The 24,970-nt window shown below is 35.6% G+C and overlaps 1 long non-coding RNA gene across 1 annotated transcript; it reads left to right on the top strand.

Moving 5' to 3' along the window:
* The first annotated feature begins 911 nt into the window (after positions 1 to 911).
* LOC115413025 (uncharacterized) lies at positions 912 to 20,653 on the top strand. Its single transcript, XR_003934417.1, has 3 exons — positions 912 to 1,229; positions 16,457 to 16,471; positions 20,643 to 20,653. It is a non-coding gene; the product is annotated as an uncharacterized LOC115413025 (long non-coding RNA).
* The last annotated feature ends 4,317 nt before the right edge of the window (positions 20,654 to 24,970 follow it).

Here is a 24,970-nt window from a genome sequence, read left to right as displayed (position 1 = left end):
AAGGCTACTCACGGTCAGGGTCCAGGCGAGGGTCGATACACAAGGTAACACGTTGGAGGCTGAGGTAGTCAGGGAATAGGCAGAATCAGAAGTCGATGTACGAACCAGGTCAGAACCAGACGAGCAGGCAGACAAGGAACAGGCAGGATCGGTGGTCGGAAGGCAAAACGGGTCAAGAACGGGCAGACAGACTGACAGGTATCCAAAAACGCTGGTAAGTGAGCACACAAAGGTAGAACACAAACTGGCCAAGAAACAGGGGAAAACACAGGGTTTAAATACACAAGAGGGAGGGAAGACAATTGGACACAGGTGGAGATAATCAGGGAGGAGTCAGGTAATCAGGAGCAGGTGAAACAATCAAGGAGGGGAAGTAAAGACACCAGACATGACACAAGAGGGAAACTTAACAAAATAAAACAGGAAATGACAGAGAAAACAGAAAAGACAGACACAGTCTGGGAGCAGACATGACATTCTGTAAATGATGTCTTTGCTGATAAAGTCATTTTTTCTTAAGTTTTCTGTATTTTTGATATAATGACCCTCAACTTTGATCTGAGCTTTACTCATCTACATTATCAATAAATGAAATATAGTGAAATAGCTGATTTTCACATTAAAAAACACAAAACACAGAGGATAATATTCTAATAAATGGTGATAAAACACTTGAAAACTGTTAAATACAGAGAAAAATCTTTATGGGTTAAATTTAAAGCTGCACGATATTGGAAAAAACCACCATTACGATTTTTTTTTTAACCCTGCGATATATATTACGATATGAAAAAATACTCAGGAGGATATAATAGCTGTGTGGTGCCGACATAAATGCTCAGACAAATTAGTTGTGTTACCTCTTGTTGTGTAAGGGCACTGTCAACACAGAACATGTGTTTCAGTATCATCCTTCTTGTAGCCAAAATAATTCCAGATAACAGACATTGCTTTTCTTTTTGGCACCAAGTCTTCATTTACAGTGATTTTCTCTTGTTTGTTGCTCACTTTTCAAAGTTGTTACCAGAGATTCACTCCAAAGTGATTAAGAACGATTGTGATGGGTGGATCGCTGCGTGCAGTGTGTCATATACTCTTGAAATTAGATTAGAACATTTTGAGTTCATTTACCTCCTACATCACAGGACCTGCGATGTGACTATTGCGCACTCGTACATCGTGATGTTGATGCTCAAAAGATATATTGTGCAACTCTAGTTAAATTTGCTGTGCCACAATTGGTACAAAGTTATGGATTGTGGTACTTTGTCACAAGGTTATACAGGGTGGGGAAGCAAAATTTACAATATTTTGAGGCAGGGATTGAAAGACAGTGTATGACCAGTTAGTTTATTGAAAGTCATGAGAATTTATTTGCCACAAGAAAATGTACATAATATAAAATGTTTTTATTCTATGTGTCCTCCTTTCTCTATAACTGCCTTCACATGCTTCCTGAAACTTGTGCAAGTGTTCCTCAAATATTCGGGTGACAACTTCTCCCATTCTTCTTTAATAGTATCTTCCAGACTTTCTCGTAATTGTTTTGCTCATAGTCATTCTCTTCTTTCCATTATAAACAGTCTTTATGGACACTCCAACTATTTTTGAAATCTCCTTTGGTGTGACGAGTGCATTCAGCAAATCACACACTCTTTGACGTTTGCTTTCCTGATTACTCATATGGGCAAAAGTTTCTGAAAAGGTATGGATAATAGTGTTAGGTATGATTATGACATCAATATATGTTTGGTTTCAAAATAATTGACGTAGTGCCCGCTGAGAAAAAACAACTAAATGTTCATTGTAAATTTTGCTTCCCCACCCTGTAACAGTTCTGGATTTTTCATTATAGTTTAGTTTTATTTAGTTTTGACTTTTTTTTTTCTCTAATTCAGTTAGTTGTAATTAGTTTTTAGAGCAGATTTGCTAGTTTATATTAGTTTTTGTTATTTTCTAAATGCTTAAAAATGCTTAGTTTAGTTTTTGTTTTTTCATATCTTTCATCTTCTTCACCATCGAATTCAAATAAATCCCAGACAGGACTCTGCTGCTTTCTCCCAAATTTAGTCTTCATGTTTCCAGGTAGAGTGGGGACCAGAAGACGACTCTAAACCACAAGTGACAAGAAGTGACGGACCGTTAAATATCATACGGTGCAAGCAGCTAAAATTGCTTGAGGGAAATAAATCAATTTCATATCAATCCGACACTGACAAAGACAAAAACGAAGGGAATTTTATCCATAATTTTTATACGTTTTAGTTAGTTTTGTAAACACACAATACAGTTTCAGTTAGTTGTGTTTTTTTTTTTTTTTTTCTTTTAATTATAGTTTTTATTTATTTCAGTTAACGAAAATGTTTGTACAATTCTAGTTTTTGTCGTTTCGTTAGTTTTCGTTAACGATAATAACCTTGCTTTGTCATTGGTAAAAGTAGATCCCTAGAAAAAGTTCTGAAAACATGAGTGTATTCTAAGTAACCCTTTCAACACTACACACACACACACACACACACACACACACACACACACACACACATAGACATATATTTGCATACTGGTCAATCACTGTACTGAAAACATAAACAACTGGGGATTCAGGTCACCAGTGGAAACAGAGCAGCTAAGGAGATTTCCCACTGTGGAATATTCTGCCGGGGCTTCAAAGGGGAGGAAGGCAGTAAGTACAGATTGGATTTGGGTGCTGTTGGTGTGTGCTGCAGTAAAACCATCTCAGAGCACTGAGTGGTTTATCTCCTCTACTGCCTGGGCAACTGCCTCTCTACCCCCCTCTGAAGGGAATTAGGCTATTAAAAACCACACACATGCATGCACACACATTTATGCAGGCTGGACTCACACACAAACACACACATTTACCCAAAACCAGAAGCAAAATGTGGAGAGTGCAGTACATTTGGATCAAGCTCACTCAGAGTAGCATGGTTTCCGGGTGAAAACCCCCCAGGGGGCCCAACACCATTAGCATCAAATGGACTCTTTATGAATGTAGGGGCAGGAAACAGGAAGGAACAGGTGCTAAAATGCGTCAGTCTGTCACTCTCACCATGAGGCTGATTACTGGACATCATACAAGCTTCACACCACATTATGCACAATCCCACACCTGATTTTCACGGATTGTGGGATATTTTTGTGCTTCGGGAGGTGAAGCGGTAATAATGAGACCTCAGTGGAGAGATGGTTAAGAGGTCAGCACGTACTCAAACCTGAAATGTTCTTTCTTTTTTATTTCCCTGTAAGTTTTTCATTATTAGTAAAGTGATAGTGAGCTGTTGTCTCGCTCAGGGCAGCCCAACCTCTCCTTTCATCTTTTGCAGATCAAATCATATTTTAGTCTTGTGGTAGTCTTACAGTTCAGTATAACAGGTTTACCCTCTCCAGCTTCTTCTCACTTGAACCCTTTCATGCATAGTGGTCACTCCAGTGGACAGTTCTTCTCCAGCTGTTCTCTTGTATGTTCATGGGTTTTGTTGTTTTAGTTCCATATCAGCCGACACAGTGGACATTTATGCATCATCCTATACACTGACATTCATACATTACTGTCACTGCTGCTCTTCATAAACCTGATCTGCAGTAGCATGTTTGAGTGGAAATCAATTGCTAATTGTTATTAGACTGTAATTAACAGTTTTCTGAAACAAAAGGCTTTTTTGTTGCATATTATCTCCATGAAGTGAGTAATAACTAGTATCAGAGTATGATAAAATACGAGAAAACATCAGATTAGCGGCATCAAAAATGTTTTTAGATTGTAGTTTTCACACAGTATAGAAGTTTAAAAAAAATGCCTTAAGTTTAAAATTATTTTAAAATATTGAATTGAGATGGTAGATATGTTTTTTTTTTTTGTTTTTTTTTATGGTGTGAATGCTCGATGCTGTACACATTTAAGTTGATGTAAGCAGTGTATTAGGTGAAAAGGACAAGCAAAAAAATAAGCTTTTGCTTCTAGCCTATTCCTTTTTTGGTTTTTATGTTTATTACGATTAATGCACTAAGTGCAATGATTAATGTAAAACCAAAATTAATTAATTAATTAATTCATTCATTCATTCATTCATTCATTCATTCATTCATAGTATATCACTTTCTGATGATGGGTTTTAACTGCATGTTTCTTTGCTTCAAAAATTAAACACATGGTGTCCAGCTAAGTGGACATTTTTGTAACTTCATGAAAATAGGTTCATAAAAAAATGTCAATTGCATTGTTTGGTCATGCCTAAAGAGGAATAAAATCACTAAAGAAAAAATATTGACTGAGGTTCTCATAATTCATGCATGAAAGGGTTAATGTTCCAATAAAATACAGCCTGGCTAATATACATTTTTCACAGTCCTTCTTAGACAATAAGCAGTGTAGACAACCAAAAGGTGCATTTTATCCAGGCCTAAAGGAGGAAGCAAAGTGCCATGAATTAAATACCTGATGGTAGATGTTCAATTTCAGCAGAATAACAGAAACCAGTTTGGTGTGTTTTCTGTCTCTGGAGAAGTCATGGGAACGGTGCAGAAAGATGATGATGTTTACTCTGCTCTGTTTTCCTCTGTGGTTGAATCAACATTAGTTTTACCATCTGCTGCAGGTGGAACACAGCACGACATGGTGTTCTTTTCTTGAATTTATGTTTTTGTGACGTCTAGTGGAATTATTGATCGCAAACAAATTGAATAGACTTCTCTACAGTTTTTTGTTTGTAACAAAGGATTGAAGAGAAGTCTATCCAGTGTTTGTTCTGTCTGTTGTTACCGTTTTATTCAATGGGATATTAACTTTGGTTCACGCAGAAACATTGTAAAGGATGGTTACGCTTAACACTGGATTCAACTGCTATAAAACCAAAAAAAAAAAAAGAACATGCCTGTTTTGAACGACTGTAGCAATATGGCCATAAAGACGAACCACTCACTCTGTCTCTCTAAGGGAAGAAAAACATAACAATTCTTATTTTTATCAGTACTAACAAAAGCATAATTATGAATATTACTCCATTTATGCAGTTAAATCCTCCAATATTCCCACAGATCTTCACATTGAACCTTAATCTGCCAAAAAAGTTGAATATTATTCACCAAATTGATCTGGCCTGATTCTTACTGTTATGTGGAAATAAATCAAACTTATCAACAAAGTACTGAAAAAAACAACCTCTAGAAACTCTAGTGACGCTGAAAGAGTGACAGTCTGTGGAAAAACCTGTAGTTACTGACTAAAAACACTGTTGGTTTTTAGACGTGAGAAGATACATCACACTTTAAGTCTTTTCAAAACCAAACTAGTCAGTGTAAAATGCACATAATTACCCCGCCCCCTGAAGGGGAGGCAAGGGGTTAACACTCTCAAGGCAAAACTATTGGTTGAATTCATACCAAATTTGGTTTATCGATTGCCAGTGACCCAGAATAATCCTAATTACATTTTGGGAACAGCAGGTCAAAGTTCAAATTTTTCATGACTTTTTCAAATTTTTTTTTTTGCTCCTGTTCACTTATAATGGGTGAAAGTTTACATGTCTGTAGCAGCAAAACTATTGCTTGAATTCAAACCAAATTTTGTTTATAGATTGCCAGTGACCCAGAATAGATCTCAGTCCATTTTGGGAAAAATAAGTGAAAGTTAAAATTTTTTATGAATTTTTTACATTTTTTTTCTCCCCATTTACTTATAATGGGTGAAATTTCACATTTGTCGCTGCAAAACTATTGGTTGAATTCATACCAAATTGGGTTTATAGACTGTCAGTGACCCAGAATAGATGTTATGACATTTTGGGAAAACTAGGTCCAAGTTAAAATTTTTCATGATTTTTTTTAATATCTTTTTTTTGTCCCATTTACTTAAAATGGGCAAAATTTCACATGTCTATAAAAACATCAATTTTGTTTCAATTTACTTCAAACTTGGCACATACATAGAGGCAAATGATATGCTGACATCAGCACATGCATAGACATGATGACATCAGCTGGATCGATGCTACAGTACATGCGAGGGGTGGGGTTTGTTGTGCCTGGCACCACTTGTTTCAGTATGTAACACAGTTATATTAGACTTTATTATTACCAGATTCTTCACTAAGATGAACTGTATTTTCTCTCTCCCCAAAAAGAAATAGATTTTTGACAATGATTGCAAATTGCTGAAGTTGCTAGTTAACTGAGTGAAGTGTTTTGATTATTGTTATTTTCTTGTTTTACTTCACAATTAGAATTTTCTTTAAAAAAAAAATCATACATGTTAATGCACAGGTGTCAAACATGCGGCCCGGGGGCCAAAACCGGCCCACCAAAGGTTCCAATCTGGCCCGCAAGATGAATTTACAAAGTGCAAAATGCAAAAATTACCCTGAAGACATTAACAGTCAAGGGCATCAAACTCGAAAATAACGGCATAATAACCTAGAAATAATTACTCCAAATTTTCTTCTTGGTTTAATGTGAAAAAAAAAAAATGGCATCATGCCTGTGAATAATGGCAACACCAATTTTTTCTCTTTGATTTATTGCAAAGAACAGTAAATTCGGATATCCTTTAACAAGAAAATGACAATAACCTGAACAAATATGAACAACCTGGAATGTCCAAAGAAAAATAAGTGCAATTTTAACAATATTCTGCCTGTTTTGTGTCTTGGTAGTTCTGATCTGTAATGCACATGTAGAAATCATAAGTTGAGGCAGAATATTGATAAAATTGAACTTATTTTTCTTCTGAAATTTCAGTTTTTTCAGGGTTTTCACATCCTTTTGTTTTGGATAGAAATAGTTTCATCATTTTATGTTATTTTTTCCACTAAAAAATTTGGAGTTGTCATTATTTATAGGTTATTATGCTATTATTTTATTGGTCCGGCCCACTGCAGATCAAATTGGGCTGAATATGGCCCCTGAAAGAAAATGAGTTTGACACCCCTGTGTTAATGTAATGTGACGACATTTCTCACAGCATCATTTCTATTCGGACCGCAGCTTTCCATGCAGATTCATTTTCCATTGGACAGATTTGGGAAAACACTGGTCCGTCTTAAGGCCCAGATGCATGAACTTTGAACTGCAGCTTTACACAACGATCACCTTTGTAGAGCGAGTTCAGGGACAGAGCAGACTGTTCTGTATTCACTGGGCCTGCAGGAGATTAGACTGGAGAGCAGCAATTAAACCACGACACAACTCTGCCTATCCCCCTCCACCTTTCTCTCTCCTCCCACCTCATGCGAGACTCACACAACTACAGGTTACTATGGAAACTACTTCCCTCCCTCCTTCCCTCCCATCTACTTTCCCTCTTCCTCATTCATTCGCTCTCAGTCTGACTTTTGCTTCCCCATCCTTATGTGTTTACCTTGTAACAGACCATAATAACCATCCTGCCTTTTTTTAATCTCTTCATTACCTTCTTCACCACCTTTCCCATTGTCCCTTCTCCATCGTCGTTCCTCTCCCTCCTCTTCCCACCACCCTCCATGTTGCTCTCTCTATCTGACTTTCTATCTGTCCTGCTGCTTGCAGCATGAAACCAAATGTCAGGTCTGAGCTGGCACTGAGAGAAATCATAAGGGAGGCAGATGGATGAGCAAAATGAAAAGAGAGACAGGCAGAGGGAGGTGGAGAAGCAGTGGGAAAAAGACACAGGGAAGGTGGAGATGGTGGTGGAGGCGACCAGACGCAACTCCTCTACAGACAGAGAAGAGCAGTGGCATCAACAACACATGAAAATGATACAGCTGACGTTTTTAACACTTTTTTTTTTTTTTTTAATTTGTTTAGTTGGACACAGATTTGATCTATAAATAAACCACTGAATGTAAAAAATAGTAATCAGAGAAAAAGGCCTACACTACATGAACAGGAAATCACATAGCAAAACATACACTGTTGCCCATAAAGTTCGAATAAATTATTTTTACCTCTTCTCATGATGTGATTGTGACATGAATGTGGTTTATAGTTGATAGATAAAGTGTAACTGGGACTCATTATGTAATCATTGAACTTGATTAACCCATAAAAAACTGGTACTAATTTTGTGGCAGTTCCCAAATGAATTTTGAAATAATTCATCACTATTTCTTATAATATAATCCTCTGTATTTAGCATTTTTCAGTGTAAATCATGCACTTTTCCATATTCAATTCACTGATCATGTAGCTATTTATGAAAACTCATAGAAAATTCAAACGTTATTACATCAGAAACCGAAAAAACTAAAGAAAAAGTGAGTTTTTTAGCAAAGATATCAATAATTGAATGGGAAAACAAGTGTCTCCATCCACTGTCATTTATCAAAGTCCACAGATTTACTGATGAATCAATGTTGTAGAAGATGGCGGTGTCTCCACGTTCACTACGGAACCTCTGTACGTCCAAATGGGTCATATCTGATGACCATGAAAAGATGATAAACTGAACCAAAGTAACTCAAAGGGATTTAAAAGTGCTTTATTTTTTCTCCCACTACGACTTAACCCTTTATTTGGCAAGTGACTATTTTTGGTAATTTCATAAAACATTAAATATGGGGCCAATCCCGTGCTTTGGTGAAGTCAAGAAGCATGTTGGGTTTTATAACATACAGTGATTCAGAGAGATTTTAGAGACATTTTGAAGCTGTAAACAGTGAATATGAGTGATTTTTGTCAGTTTATGACCTTATAACAATTGTTTTATAGCATGTGTTTACTTTTTAGCAAGTGCTACTGGGATGTTTTATGGCAAGAGGAGGGAGACTGTTGTCCATGCAACCGATGAGGAGGATGTCCAATGACACATAAGTTTGAAATTTTAAATTTCAGAGTATTTGAGTGCCCTGTAAAGGGTTAAGGCCTATTTGCATGGGACTAGTATAACCTGTGATTTGGAAATGAAACCCTCATGTCTGTTTAATCCAAAGTCTGTTTTTTACTTAACTTTACTGTCATTATGTTCCAGTTCTGATGTCAAGGACAGGGTCATCACATACAGATCGCTGTTGAAATACAGAAAAATGTTCTTAACTGTAGCTGTCGTTTGTCATCCATTTCATTGTCATTTCAGATGTCGCTCCTCTGAAAGGTTTCAGTTGGCTCTGTCAGTGACTATCCACGCTGAATTGTGACATGAACCCCTTGAATTTCCACCTGAAACACATTTCAAACTTTAAATTTATCGTTAACAGCACAGCTCCCATCATCCATGACCAGGAAATAGACTGAACAAGTGGTGTCAGGCACAGTAAACCCCGCCCCTCACATGTGCTGTAGCTTATTTTGGTATCGATCCAGCTGATGTCATCATGTCTATGCATGTGCTAATGTCAGCATATCAAATGCATCTATATACTGTATGTGCCAAATTTGATGTAAATTGAAACAAAATTGATGTTTTTATAGACTTTTGAAATTTCACCCATTATAAGTAAATGCGAGAAGAAAAAAGATTTTAAAAATTCATTAAAAATTTTGAATTTTTATCTACTTTTCACAAAATGTAATCACACCTATTCTGGGTCACTGGCACTCTATAAACCCAATTTGGTATGAATTCAACCAATTGTTTTGCTGCTACAGACATTTGAAATTTTGCCCATTATAAGTAAATGGGTGAAGAATTTTTTTTTTTTTAAATTCATTAAAAAAATTTCAGTTTGACCTACTGTTCCTAAAATGTAATCACATCTATTAAGGGTCACTGGCAATTTATAAACTCATTTTGTTATGAATTCAACCAATACTTTTGCTACTACAGACATTTGAAATTTCGCCCCTTAATAAGTAAATGGAAAAAAAAAAAAGATTTAAAAAATTCTGAAAACGTTTAAACTTTGACCTAATTTTTCCAAAATGTAATGACATCTATTCTGGGTCACTGGCAATCAATTATACCCAATTAGGTATGAATTCAACCAATAATTTTGCTGCTACAGACATTTGAAATTTCGCCCATTATAAGTAAATGGGGAAAAAAAAAAAATTAAAATTCATAAAAAATTTAAACTTTGACCTACTGTTCCAAAATGTAATGAGAATAGTTTTGCTGCTAGAGTGTTAACAGCAAACACACAAAACGAAGCGGAACAAAAACAATACCCCTTTCCTCTCCTTCAGGGGACGGAGTAATAAATCAATGGAGGAAACAAGAAATACTGGAGATTCACACAGGACTAAGATTATTATTTACATGAGACTAACATCATGGACGACCTCCACAATTATTATAAACTGACAGAGATTCACTGACAATACCAGTTCTGCTCACAAAGGGATTTATCGGCAATTACTGTGACTTCTTTTTACAGAGCAGAAATTGTCCTTGTATTGGTATATTTCATTGTTTTATTAATACTCTGACATTTTAAAAGCTGTTTTGTTTTGTTTGAACACTGGTCTTGTTTCATATGAAAATCAAACTGTCAAATAGTCTGTAAACAAGAACAAATACAACAATTATTGAGATAATTTGAGTTAATATACGCGTCTGTTAAATGTCAGTTCTATGTAAAATAAGACATAACCTGCTGTTGTCGGCTTCTACTGACTAAAATAACTTGATATAATTATTTGTTGAACCACCTACAGTGCTCTATTAATGTTATACCGGCAAACAGAAAAGTTGAACGAAAGCTTATAATTCATTTAATGTTTTTTATTTAAGTGCGACAGGCTTGTCAGCGACATGCGTTTCTTGATTTAAGGCAGCACTGAACAAAAATGTAAATGTTTTTTTTTATTTAAAGAAAGAATTTTCAAAGAGAATGTTGGATCATGAGACTTTAAGGAGTGTGATCTGTTTTGTTTTGCTACGGGGGTGTGATGCATGTCCCCTCATGCCATGTCAGACTGGCTTGAAGATCAAAGTTTCTTTTCTGTGTCACGAGTGGGAACAGTCACCCTTTTTATCACAAGTACTTTCATCACAATGTACCGTTTCATCACGCACATTTGGCATTTAATTACCTTTTCATGGTAGTGAGTTGACAACTTTTAACACCAATGTTATGCAAGTAACCCCATTTTTTTAATGGCTAAAGGAATCTGTTTTTCATCCTGTTTTTTTTTTCCTTTCCACTGTTGGAACTTATGGAATTTATCTCTCAGTGATGAGAGATAGGAAAATTTGAGATTTTGTGACCTTGCTGTGACCTTGAACTTTGGCCTGCTTGGCCCAAAATTTAATGGGTTTGTCCCAGGGCCTAGGCCTATCTGTGAGTACAATTTGGTAAAGATGGTTGTAATCGTTTTCCCGTAAAGTTGCTAACAAACATGCAAAAAAACAAACACACAAAGCAAAGTGATCACAATACCTCCTGGTGGAGGTAAAGAGAAATTTAGACATATTTTCCCCCAGGATGTACCTATTGATGACCTCCGATAAATGCAAAAAAATTATACTCTTGCTCTGAGCCATCCCAAAATTAATGAATTTTCAATTAAATATTGGGGCCAAAAATAGGACCAAAATTGCGACATGAAAAGCTGGTGAGGTAGAGCTGGGTGTCATCTGTGTTACAGTGAAAGTTGATGTTATATTTCCGGAATATATTGCTGAGGGGAAGGAGGTAGATGATGAAAAGGAGGGGCCCCAGTACAGATCCCTGGGGCACACCTGAAGTGATGGGAAGTGGTGGGATGTGACAGATTTGAGCTGAATAAACTGAGTGCAACCAGAGAGGTATGATTTAAAGCAGTCTAATGGAGTGTGGGTGATGCCGATGGAAGATAATCTATTGAGAAAGGTGTTGTGACAGATGGTGTCAATGGCCGCGCTCAGGTATATACCACTTTAAATGAAGACAATGTGTTAAATTTGATGATTCTAGTGGCCTTTCTAATACAGACATGTGGGTTTTTCATGAATCGTCAGTCTCATTCCAGGTTTCGCGTGTAACCCATTGTGTCCACTCGTGTTACATGCTGAACCTGCCCATTTAAATATATTAAAATCACAAGTGATTTTGCAGCAGTGGTCATTTTTGTGAAACACTCTTCTTTACATAATTAGTTTGATTGCCAAAATGTACCTGTTAGAGAATAAAAAGACATATATATAAAAAAAAGTGTGTAATTTTCATGTCCTTTTTATCGTGTTACATGCAAATTTTTGTACAAGAATAATATAAAAATGTGTTTTATCTGAAAAATAGTTTCTCTTTTATCTCAGTAAATATTTATTTTTAAAATAGACTCAAAGTGCTTCCAAACTTGCTTCATAACATTAGTCTACATCTGGTTTGAATTTTTCATCATTTTTCATTTTTTTTAGGGACCAGTTTCATAGAAGCACCCAGTTATTAAAAAAAAACACATATAATACATACTTCCCATATGTCCTGATAGTATCTTATTACAGAGACTGACAAATATATTTGTGTGGTCATTATAACTATATTAAACCAACAAATCTAATGTTTGGCACAGAACTGCATGAGTCCTCTTTTTTTTAATCACCTCTTTGCACATTTCCATGTCCTGGTGTTTTCCTCTAACTCTAAGTGTTGCAGTGCCAAACTCTAACCACTCATTACTAATAAGACTCATTATTATAGCCTCATTTAGTCAAGCTCACTGGATGTAGTCGCTGGAATAGAAGTGAATATTGTCTTTGTGCAGTGGCAGTGATTGCTGTTCTCTGTCCTTCCGCTATCTCTACATTTTCCCATTGAAAGTCCCCTTGGCTACGTGAAAGAACAACCTCTGAGCAGCAACTACACCCTGACATGCAGGTTTTTTTGTCATATAACGTGCCTCCTCATACAAACCCTGAACAACAGTGGAGGATAGACTTACACTATATGGACAAAAGTATTGGGACACTTTGAATTCAACTATTTCATTGCTAATGGGCTGAACTACAAAATGACAATGACAAACATCATAATATCATTTTATATTGTAATAAATATCATTGCATGTGACATTCCTCAGGTAAATTTGTTTACATTGGCATCTAGGTTTATAAAATACTTCAGAGTTTCTTTGTTGATTTGTTATTCATTATGATGTTTTAATAATATACTGTACCTCTACATTTCTGGAATATAAGTCACATTCTGCTTCAGATAAATATTATAAACCACAAGTAATTATCTGGTTTCTTCAACTCTCACTCATTAGTTTGACATTTATTATGATAATTAGCAACAACTGACTTTTTTTATCATGAGAGTGGGAAGTTTTACAAGCTGTTGGTGTGATGTGTCATTATATGTTTCTATACGTTGTGTATTTGCAGCACTGACATGGTGCTAACCAAGTGTGACGATAGGTGTAAAGTAAGACTAAGCCTTATTCTATTATTAACCTTCTAATGTTAGCCCATTTATGTGGAATACCTGTGGTTTGCAGAAACATACCCTATGGCAAGTGCTTTACTTGACAGACTAGATGTTACTAGTTAATGAAAGGTCAGACAAAAGTACAATATAAGTATAGCAGGTAATAACATCAAGATACAATGATGAAAAGTAAGAGGAAAAAAAAACTTGTACGAAGTCTTTAAGAGGTATTAAAAGCTACGAGAATAAGAATAAAATAAGTAGTGCTGTCAAATGATTAAAATTGTTAATTAGATTAATCACAGGGTTGCTGTAAATTAATTTTGATTAATCATGATTAAATATCATTTGTTTTTAATCTATACTAATCAAGTTTTATTTTACATGAACAAACAGACTCAAGAAAGAACGGAATATATATGCACTTAATGTATCTGAGGCAAGCCGGGTGATGCGTTAGCCTAAGTGCTAGCAGAATCCCCAACTAAAGTATGCTTCGTGTTAATGTGGTATTTGGAGCTGGAAGTGCTTCGGTGAAAAGAAAACTCCTTCCCGCAGAGAGTGTATAATACTTCATGTCAGTTGAGTGTTCCATGTTGTTTTTTTTGTTCTCATATTTCCATCCAGAGGGACAACGTGCTGTTTAGCGTCTTCCATCTTTATGGGTTGGTTCTGCTGCCTGTCACTATCAGATCACATTTGCACATTTGCCCATGCGTGATGCTAACTCTACTTGGACGAACTGACCCAAATGCGTTGGCAGAGACGTTCAAAGTCATCTGCACTACAGATGGGTAAAATTTTTAATCAGATTAATCATGACGATGGATTAATCCATGTTAACTCGTTAATTATGATAGCCCTAAAAATAAGATGATGGGTTTATAAACATCCATCCATGAAGCAGACAGCAGATATGAATGTTCAATAAGATTCATTCATGACACTTTATGTCTATTACCACCCATATAAAATGGCTGCATGCTCCTTCATTTCCATTTCCAATCCTCCATTTTTCCATTTTTCTCTGCTTCTCCATCCCTTGTCCGTCTGTCTCCAATCCCAGTCTCTTTCTGCTTCTCCATCGTCGGCCTTCGCTCCTCTCGCTCCACCCATGTGTCAGAGTTGGAGATGAGGTCAGCCTCTCCACCAGCCTCCCAGTCCGGCTATCAGCCATGCTACCCACAATGCCGGTGGCCAGCGGAGCGTGTGAATGGGGTCATGCCTGGGAGATGGAAGACAGAGAGCGAAGCTGCATTCCGTGAGGGAAGAGCGGGATAACAATTCCTGAGGCTCTCCCTTCTGCATTAGCAATAACTGAAGGCCTACAATACAGTTTGTCCCTTTCCTCATGCTGAAAGGGCCAAGCAGAGGAGATGATATATGCTCTGATGAAAACGTCCCTCCTGCTGTGTGCACATCGAACAGACTAAAACCTACTGGAGTATTCGCCGTTCTCCAGTGCATAGTAGGCGTTTGATTTGTTCATATTCCCTCTTCGTCTTTTTAATGCCAGTGGGAGATGGTGCGTTCGATATATTTTTGATCGTTCTAATCATTCTTCCATTTCCTGGAGCATAACTCAGCCAAGTACAGATTTATCACCAGCGTCTCTCTGCTTCTGTTTGTGTATAAATAAACGTCTCTAATCAGTGTCTCAGGTTGAGATGAGCCATAAACTGGATATGAGGAAAAATGATACTCACTCGACTGTTTTCCACCACTTGAATTCAATTAACAGGTTAATGGATGCATTCATGGTCTCCTCGCAGGGTGTAAATTAAAAACTTCAGTTGGGTGTAAATGAATATTTGGGCCTCAGTGGGGGAAGGGATGTACAACAGTGCATGAACACTCCACTAAGAAAAAATGTTAACTGGTTCAAATGCTATTAACTTCTCACCTCCATATCATATAGTGCACATAATCTTTGCTGAAGTAGAAGCAAAGATGTTTGAGTAAATAAATGACTGGTGCAAGGTTCAAGTATATGCAAGTATTAACCCATAAAGACCCAAGGATACTTTTATGTCAGTTCCCAAATTAATTTTTCTCTTTTTAACCTTTCTTAAATGATTTATCACCATTTTTCATAATATTATCCTCTCCATTTTGCATTTTTTTCAGTGAAAAGCTGATATTTTCCTATACTAGCGGCTAGGGATGGGAATCATTAAGAATTTAATGATTCCGATTCCATTATCGATACTGCTTATCGATCCGATTCCTTATCGATTCACTTATCAATTCTCATTGAGTGAGGGAATAAAAGAGTCCAAATGGGTGTGTTTGCATTAACTGTCTTTTATATTTCCATCTCTGCACAGAAAATATAACATATACAGTATGTACAAATAATAATAACAGATGATGCCGGGCCAGGTTTGGCGGGGGGGCGTACAGTGAAAGTGAAACTAAAGACACTTTAATAATTCCTCTGTTGCCGCATTTCTACTACGTGGAACCGGTTCGACTCGGCTCGGCTTGTCTCCCGTTGTTGTGCACCTCATTTCCTTTCCCTTCTTATCTTCATAAACTTGTATTTGAGGAGTTACGACGTTTGTTGCCCACACCGGAACTGGCCCGGTGTTCACTCTGCTGCTACATTCACAAGCGCCGCTGAGTAGCATACCAAATATGTGACATTCCTGTAAATGAGTCACATGCTGTGGACAAATATTTGAGGATATTGGAGGGATTCCACCCTTTTGAAGACATGGAAGCTTTGACAGTGTTCCAGTGGACCTGGTGTCATCTTTTTAGACCGTTTCTGCCTCAACGCCATGTTGGCTACGTTCTGACCAAGACAATGCAGCGTACGTGTGACGTCATCGCGCATGCACAACGAAGGCGGATTCGATTAGCAGAATTGTTAAGCAGGAAGGCAAACGATTCCAAGGAATCGAACCACTGGGAACAGCTTCTCAAAAAGAACCGGTTCTCGATTCCCACCCCTACTAGCAGCGTTGTACCCGTGGTGCCTCTGTGTGATAGCATGATAAGGAGAACTTGTCTGCCGCCAATATCCATTTGTAAACTACCATTTAATCATGCATTGTGCAGGTAATAATTTGAGCCAACATGTGAGGCATGAAGGGAAGAGCATGTATTTGTTTGGCCTGTCAAGTATGATTAAATTCATACAGCGGTAGTGAACTGCAGCCTTCACATTGTAGCATCGTCTGCTAGCAGTAGAAATTTCATGAACGGCAGTATAACCACCTCCGAAAATGGAGTATGGCAGCAGGGATGAAGAATTCAAAGTAGAGAGAGGCTAAAATCACCCAGCATACCTCACAACATTTGAATACGGACATAAAATTGTGCCTAGTAGATAGTCAGGTAATGTTTCTGTTCATTTGGCGAGTTTGGCAGCGATCAGGCCTGTGAAGGCTGAGGAAAATCCATACAAACGCCCTCCTGTGCTGCAACAGCAATGGGACACAGAACGTGTATTATTTAGTAGGATTTATTTTACTGATCATGCACTTTAATCACCATGCCGAGATTACGTTTGAGGGTTATTGTTACGACCCATAGGTGGGTCTGTGTGTCGGTCTGTGGGTGTGTCATTCTATCTGTCCATGAGTGGGTAATATCTTGCAGGTGTGGAGCCAGATCCCACGCACGGATTGGACCAGCCAGGCATGGGAGGGACTGTAAAGATGACGAAGCTGGGCTGGTCCATCGTCATCGTTCCTCTACTCCCAACCCCGTCTTCACTCTGCCTTTGTTCCTGGTTGCAGCAGTAGGGGTGGGCTGCCCGTTTCTTTCACCTTGTTTTCTCATGTTTAAGTAAGTAGGAAGGTTAGACTTTGTATTTTGGTTTCCTTTCTTTTGCTGGTCAGCCTCGCTTCCTGAGTTAGTAAAGTTATGTTTGTTATTTTGGCCTGAGCCCACCCTGAAGACCAAGCTGCCGTTTTGTTGAGTTTATATTACCTGTCTTTATATAGTTTGTAAATAAACCACTTATTTGTTAAAATGCACAACCCGTGTCCTGGAGTTTTCTCTGTGGCTTGGGAGTGAGGAAAGGTGTCCACTAATTCATGCCATGCCCTAGGGTCCCCTAGCCGAGGCGTAACACTTCTCATATCAAAAACAGAGAAAACTTGAGAAAATGTGACCTTCTCACTAAAATTTATCATTAACTGAACATGATCCTAATGTCTCCATCCACTGTCATTGATCCAACTCTATGGGTTTTACTGGTGAATCAGTGTTGTTCACTACAGAGCCTCTGAACATCCAAATGGGTCATATCTGATGACCATGAAAAGATGACAAACTGCATTTTACGCCAATTATTTACATGGATTGAGCAGATTAGTGGCTCTAAAGTTATTAAACATTTTAGATCAGTAGATGCTTTTGGTCACTGGAGTATATTTGGGTCTTTATGGGTTAAAGTAAAATAAGGCTTTCGAAAAAATAATTTTACTGACTAAGAAATAAAATATCTAGTGCTAGACATTGACGGCAGCCAAACGGATAAAGAAAATGTCTGTTCCATGAAGGTTGAAACACTCTGGGTGCACCCGCAGGACACTGAGGATACAGAAGAAAGAACATGAAGAAGAAGATAAGAGGGAGATTATGTGAATTAGGCTGCAGCCACGACTGTCTGTACTGCTAAATAGTTGAACCATGATAAAGCATTATGCAAAAAGTAAAAGTTAAAAATGTTGAATATCCTGATATTGTTCCAAAGCTGACATTTGGTGCACAGTTTGACCATACAGCATCAAGGTTATAATCGTTTTGGATTTTTCATTATAGTTTAGTTTTATTTAGTTTTGACATTTTTTTTCTAATTCAGTTAGTTTTAATTTGTTTTTAGAGCAGGTTTGCTAGTTTTTAGTAGTTTTCTTTTTTTTTTTTTTCTAAATGCTTAGTTTTATTTTAGTTTTAGTATTAATTCTAGTTTTGTTGTATCTTTTCTCTTCTTCTCCATCGTATTCAAATAAATCCCATACAGGACTCTGCTGCTTTCTCCCAACTTTAGTCTCCATGTTTCCAGGTAGAGTGGGGACCAGAAGACGACTGTAAACCACAAGTGACCATAAGTGACGGACCGTGAAAAACCGTATGTTGCTGCTAGCTAAAATTGCTAGAATGAAATAAACTGATTTTGAATCAATCCAACGTTGACAAAAACGAAAATGAAGGGAAATTTATCCATAATTTTTTTTATCCGTTTTAGTTTTATAAGCACACAATACAGTTTCAGTTAGTTATCGTTTTTTTCTTTTTAATTATAGTTTTTATTTATTTCAGTTAACGAAAATTTTTTTACGATTCTAGTTTTTGTCATTTTGTTAGTTTTCGTTAATGATAATAACCTTGCACAGCATGGCCTTGATTTAAATGAATCCATTTTAATGATGATGAACCTTAAGATATATGAGCCTGTAGTCCAAAAAGAGATTTCTGATCAAGTTTTACCATTAAGTACCCCTCAGAATAGGTTGGTATACTTTTCTGCTGCAGTAAGATTTTTTTTTTTTTTTTTTTTAAAAGACCACATCTCCTTCCTTTATCTGCTGACTGTTGCTACTGTATATATCTCTTTTACTGTCGATCAGATTATGTGGTAAAAATAGGGCACTGTCCCATTCGGTTTATTCATAATTTTGATGGCAAGTGATGACGGCATTCGAAAAGCACTCAAGGGAAGCATTAAATTATGATAAACAATGTGTCTGGGTATAATATAGTGAAAATGAAGGCACGTAATTTCACTGAATCATTTCACTGCCAAATCAAGTTAAATGCTAATGGATGGCAGTCACAGTGCACGGATGCACACGTATGACAGAGACAGGCACAGCTCCACTCAGGGGGTCTCTAAATAAACACTGTAGGGTAATGATGAGGGGAAGAAAAGATGGACAGAGAATGAATCACGCAAAGGTGTGGATAGAGAGAAGTGCACATTTCAGGGTTTGTGTAGAAGAGGTTATTTTAGCTGCAGTCAGCCTCAGTCAGATTAAGATTAATGGGCTGTAGTGACTGGGAATGGGGATGCTCACACCATGTGCATATACAGAATAAATTATAGATCAGATCACAATAGACTAGTTGGTCCCGCCTCTCTTTCTTACGTAGTGTGAGTTTGTTGCCAAATATAGCATGGTGATTGGCATGTAAATGTGACAGTATCATCCACAATAACATAACGGTCGGTTTGTTCTAAGGTTGAGTGGAGTTTGCAGCAAACCCATAAAAAGTGTTTCCACCAATACAAACAACTGTACAGTCACAGAAAAAATCATTAGACCTTCAAAAGTCATCAAAAACAATGGTTACACTGTAAAAAAAAATCTGTAATTTAACAGAATTTTCACTGTTTATTTTACAGATTTTTCTTGTGTTTTTAAAATACAGGAAACTATCAATGAAATGACATAAATAGACTGTGATTTTACATGTCAAATGTAAAATAACATAAAAAAAACTGTAACTGTGAATAAGCATAAAATTTCCATTTTTTAAAAGATTTATTTTTTTCCACAGAAAAATAGTTAAAATAAATTTGCAAATGTATTGCAATTTCGCAAATATTTCTTTTCTATTTATGAGATTAAAGTGTTAATTTAAAGTTTAATACTGTGAAAAAAATAAAACGAGATAAAATTACTGACAGTTAACCGTAAAAGAAGTATTTGTTCTGTGAGTTTAACAAGACTTGTTTGTTAATTGACAAATATCTTGTGTAATTACAGGAGGTTTCACAACAAAAATGTTGAATAAATGTATTTTTGTGAATGTGTAACATGTATAAGCACTGATAAACAGTCAAAATACAGTTTTTATCAGTGGATTGTACAACTTAGTCTCACTGAAAATTATTTATATATATTTATAGGTAATTTGATTGTTTTAATACATGTAAATATTCGTTATTAAACATTAAAAAGTCAAAAAATATGCAAAATTTCATGTGAAGTTAGGGCAAAAAACTATTTTAATTATGGAAAATTACCATATTTTATGAGATGGTTATTTTCCGTTATTTAACAGTAACAACTGCTGCCAGAATAATACTGTTTTTTACGTGTTTTTTTTTTTTTTTTTTTTACAGTGTATGCAATCAAGTACTAACTCCTGTGTGTATCATGTGACTAAAACAGACAGAAAAGAAAACATGGAATGCCTAAAAGCACTGTTTTTGTCAGTACAATGCCATAGATATTTATGTAAGAACTGAAGTGATTTTGGTTATTATCGAGAAAACATGGAAAATGGTTAGATATCAGCTCTGAAATTAACCTCTTATGAGCTATTTTTGTTGTTTTCATTAGATTTGTCCAGGCTAATCTACCTTTAGTTGTACCAGGCATTAAAATGAACAAGAAACTGAAGAAAACAAGGGCTGGTCTAATAACTTTTTCTGTGACTGTATGTTCTGTATGTATTCACCTGCTGAAGTGGAGTAAAGTTTGGTAAACTGAGATTTTTGATTTCAGGAAATAGCCTGGTCCACATCATTGAAATGGTTCAAACATAAGCCAGTTTTTTTTAGTAGTTATTCATGGAAAATTTCATTTGTACCTTCTAATAAATGATTTGGTTGATCTTTAAATCTCAGGTCAAACAGAAGTTTTAATGTTTGCTGTGTCAGGCTTTAAATGACAGGTCTGTGTACCAGCTCGCTGAGATGTCAAACTGTTTTTGTTATTCTGCCACCCTTTTTTTCTTTCTTTCTTTTCTCGCTTTATCAATGTTGTTTTTTTCACTTCTGATCGTGCGTTTGTTCTGTTGATACCAAATATGAAGCACAATGTACCACTCAGGGAATGTCATGTCTGTACTATGATAAGGCTTTGCAGTAAACAATATCTGGAAAAAAAAAAAAAGACTTTGTGATAGAACTTAAAATATATAAACATAAAGACTACACACCTGAAAGATGGAGCGGTAATGTCATTTCAGCATTCACGCTCCACAATCTGTTCAGTTCAATTCAATTAATTCAATTAATCAATTTTAGGAGATTATTTTATTTTTAAAAATCATACAAGTTTATTTTATTTCTTTGTGCAAATTATTTTTTTTATTATAAGTTTCTTTCTTTTTTTTAGGAGATTTTTTTTTTCATGCAAGTGTATTTTTATTTAAGTGGTACATTTATTTTTTCAGATACTTCTTTTTAAATAAATCACAATCTCTTTTTTTTTTCTTATACTGGATAATTTTTTGGGCTGTTGCACCTCTGGGCCACTGCTCTTCAGTGTATGATAATATACAAGCATAGAATTACAAAGAGAAAAAGTTCACAAAGACACCTTACAAAAGTGAAAATGATAAAAACAACCCACCAAGAGCATAAAACACACAGCATTAATCACAGAGCATTAGTCACACAGTAAAAGCATGGATGGTGGAGGTTGGTGTCAGATGAGCGGAGGCAGGTGGGAGGGAGGGGTCCTGGTGATGGAGGGCTTTGTGAGTGAGGAGGTGGACTAAGAATGGGATCAGCTGAGGGACAGGGAGCCAGTGGAGAATCTGAGGGTCAGGGGTGATGTGGTCATGAGACTGGAAGAGGATGGAAAATCCTACCTCTGAAACAGATCAGTGATGTAAAAATACCGAAAACAAGCGATTGCCTGATCTCATTTTCAGCCTGGAGACATGTATATATATATGGTGCATAGACAGTCTAACATGGGAATAGTACAGGACATATATATATTTCATTCTCAGTGGCGTGACTTTTGACCTTCTTGTTTTAGTGTTTTTATATTTCTCTTGTAATTCTCCAACTTGGAAATGAAGAAGGTAGAATTACATTCCTTTTATTCCCATCAAAACATAAAATAGAGCTCAATAGTTGTTGTTGAATTATTGTTTATTGTTTGGTTCACTGCAAAAATCAAAATCTTCCAAAGTGTATTTTTCTCATTTCTAGTCAAAATATCTCATCACACTTAAAATACGACATAATCATCTAAAGAGTAACTGTTCAGTGAAATATAAGAACTTATTTTTAGACAACAGATCTGGAAAATCTTATTTAAAGAAATCTTACCAAGATGATTTTCACTTGTTCCATTGGCAGATTTTTTTTTTTGCTTGAATTAAAAAAAAAAAAAAAAAAAAAAAAAAGAAAGAAAAAATCTGGCAATGGAACAAGTGAAAATCATCTTGGTAAGATTTCTTTAAATAAGATTTTAAAGATCTATTGTCTAAAAATAAGTTATCACTTCTCACTGAAAAGTTACTCTTTAGATGATTATGTCGTATTTTAAGTGTGATGAAATATTTTGACTAGAAATGAGAAAAATACACTGGGTAAGAATTAGATTTTTGCAGTGTTTTATTTATTTTGAATATGCAGCAAAACAAAGTAATCCTACTCAGTTCTTACAAGTGAAACAGATTATAAGAAAACACAACAAAGAAACAAAAAAACTATACATATACATGAAAACAAAGTATGACTTCATTTGTACATTCAAAAAGGAGTGAGAGGAAGTGTAACTTATTTAATCCACCCCTTCTCCACACAACAGTTTATCCTTCAGCTTCCTATCAGTATAATATAAATAAACATCGTAATTATTTTAATTATATTAATAATGATATAAATATTTTGAATTAAAATTGATAACATTTTGTTAAGATTCAATTAAAATTGTATTTATTGTACCCTGCTTGTAGCACTTTGAGATTTTTAGCTAAAAATGTAAAGTGCATTATAAATAAAATGTATTATTATTATTATTATTATTATTATTATTATTATTATTATTAATAATAATAATAATAATAATAATAATAATAATAATAATAATAATAATAATAAAAATTAAAAATAATAATAATAATAATAATTGTTTTGTAATTAGGTCAGTTTCATATCCTAGTTACTAATTTTATATCAACATTACATGTGTATTTTTCACAGAATTAAATTAAACGTATCATGAATATACATCACTAAATGTGTTTAATAGGTACAATCTGTTATCGTGTATTTTAATTTTTTTTTTACCCTGTAGTGAAATGGTCTGAGTTCAGTCATGCACTGTATATATTTAGGCCTTTCATTATGAGCGTTAATACTGAATGGCATGTGACATCTTTTATTCATTTGATTGAGACTTGCCTAATGGCAGAGTCTATAAAAAATATTTGGATTAAACTACCACAGGGTTTAAAGGCGGCCTAAAACAATGATCGATAACAGTGAATTATTTTATTTGTACCTTAGGCAACATATGGCACTGCAATAAATGCTATGTGCAGTATTGAAAGTTTCCTTCTCCTGGAGGCTTCATTCGTTCTGCTTCGTTCTTTACTGCAGCCGCAACAATTCAACTTCTCTCAGGACTTTTCTGTGCAGCTCTGTCAGAGGATGCATTTATTTAACTTCACTTAAACAGCTCAATAACAGGATGTGATAGTGGTAGATAATCTGAATCTGATCTGTGCTGTCACATTTAATCCGTAAAGACCCAAAGATCCACTGGCAACCAAAATTATTTACTAATATTGAAAGTTAAATCACTGTTGATCCACTAATCCTATCAATACATATAAATAATTGGTGTAAAATGCAGTTGTCATCTTTTCATGGTCATCAGATATGACCCATCTGGACGTTCAGAGGCTCAGTAGTAACCATAGAAACACCGTCATCTTCTACAACATTGATTCACCAGTAAAACCCATGGAGTTGGATCAATGACAGTGGATGGAGACAGCTGTTTTATTTTCAGTTAATGGTGTATTTGAATGAAAAAGTCACTTTTTCTTCCATTTTCTCTGTTTTTTGAAATAATAACCCTCAACTTTAATTTGAGCTTTTATGAAAATCTACATGATCAATGAATTAAATATAGAAAAGTACCTGACTGGCACTGAAAAACACAAAATACAGAGCATAATATTATAATAAATGTTGATAAATCACTTAAAAAAGGTTGAAAATAGAGAAGAATGGACACAAAAGTAGCACTGGGTCTTTATGAGTTAATGTAGTATCACTGTAATATTGTGAGCATGTAATGATGATGCAGTTTGTCATCTTTTCATAGTCATCAGATATGACCCATTTGGATGTTCAGAGGCTCCATAGTTACCATAGAAACACCATCATCTTCTACAACATTGATTCACCAATAAAACCCACGGAGTTGGATCAATGACAGTGGCTGGAGACACTTGTTTTTACATTAAGTTATCAATATATTTGCAGAAAAAGTAACTTTATCTTCACTTTTCTACATTTCTGACATAAAACTCCTCAACTTTAATCTGAGCTTTTAGGAACATCTACATCAGGGGTGTCAAACTCATTTTAGTTCAGGGGCCAGATTCAGCCAAATTTGATCTGAAGTGGGCCTAACCAGTAAAATAATAACATAATAATATATAAATAGTGTCAACTCCAAACTTTTCTCTATGTTTTAGAGCGAAAAAAATAAATTTACATTATGAAAATGTTTACATCTATAAACTATCCTTTCATAAGATGTGAATAACATGAACAAACTGAAAAAATTAGTGTAATTTTAAAAATATTCTGCCTCAGTTTATCGTTTACACATGTAAACTTGCAGATCATAGTGGATCTACAAATGCACAAAACATTTAGTAACAGGCAGAATATTGTAAAAATTGTACTTAATTCTCTTAAGACATTTCAGGTTATTCACATTTTTTTTGCAAAATTATACTTTGTTTTA

This window comes from Sphaeramia orbicularis, chromosome 21 (genome assembly GCF_902148855.1).
Source record: "Sphaeramia orbicularis chromosome 21, fSphaOr1.1, whole genome shotgun sequence".
NCBI lineage: Eukaryota > Metazoa > Chordata > Actinopteri > Kurtiformes > Apogonidae > Sphaeramia > Sphaeramia orbicularis.
The sequence above is the reverse complement of the archived record's forward strand: the minus strand, read 5'-3'. Positions and strand labels throughout refer to the sequence as shown.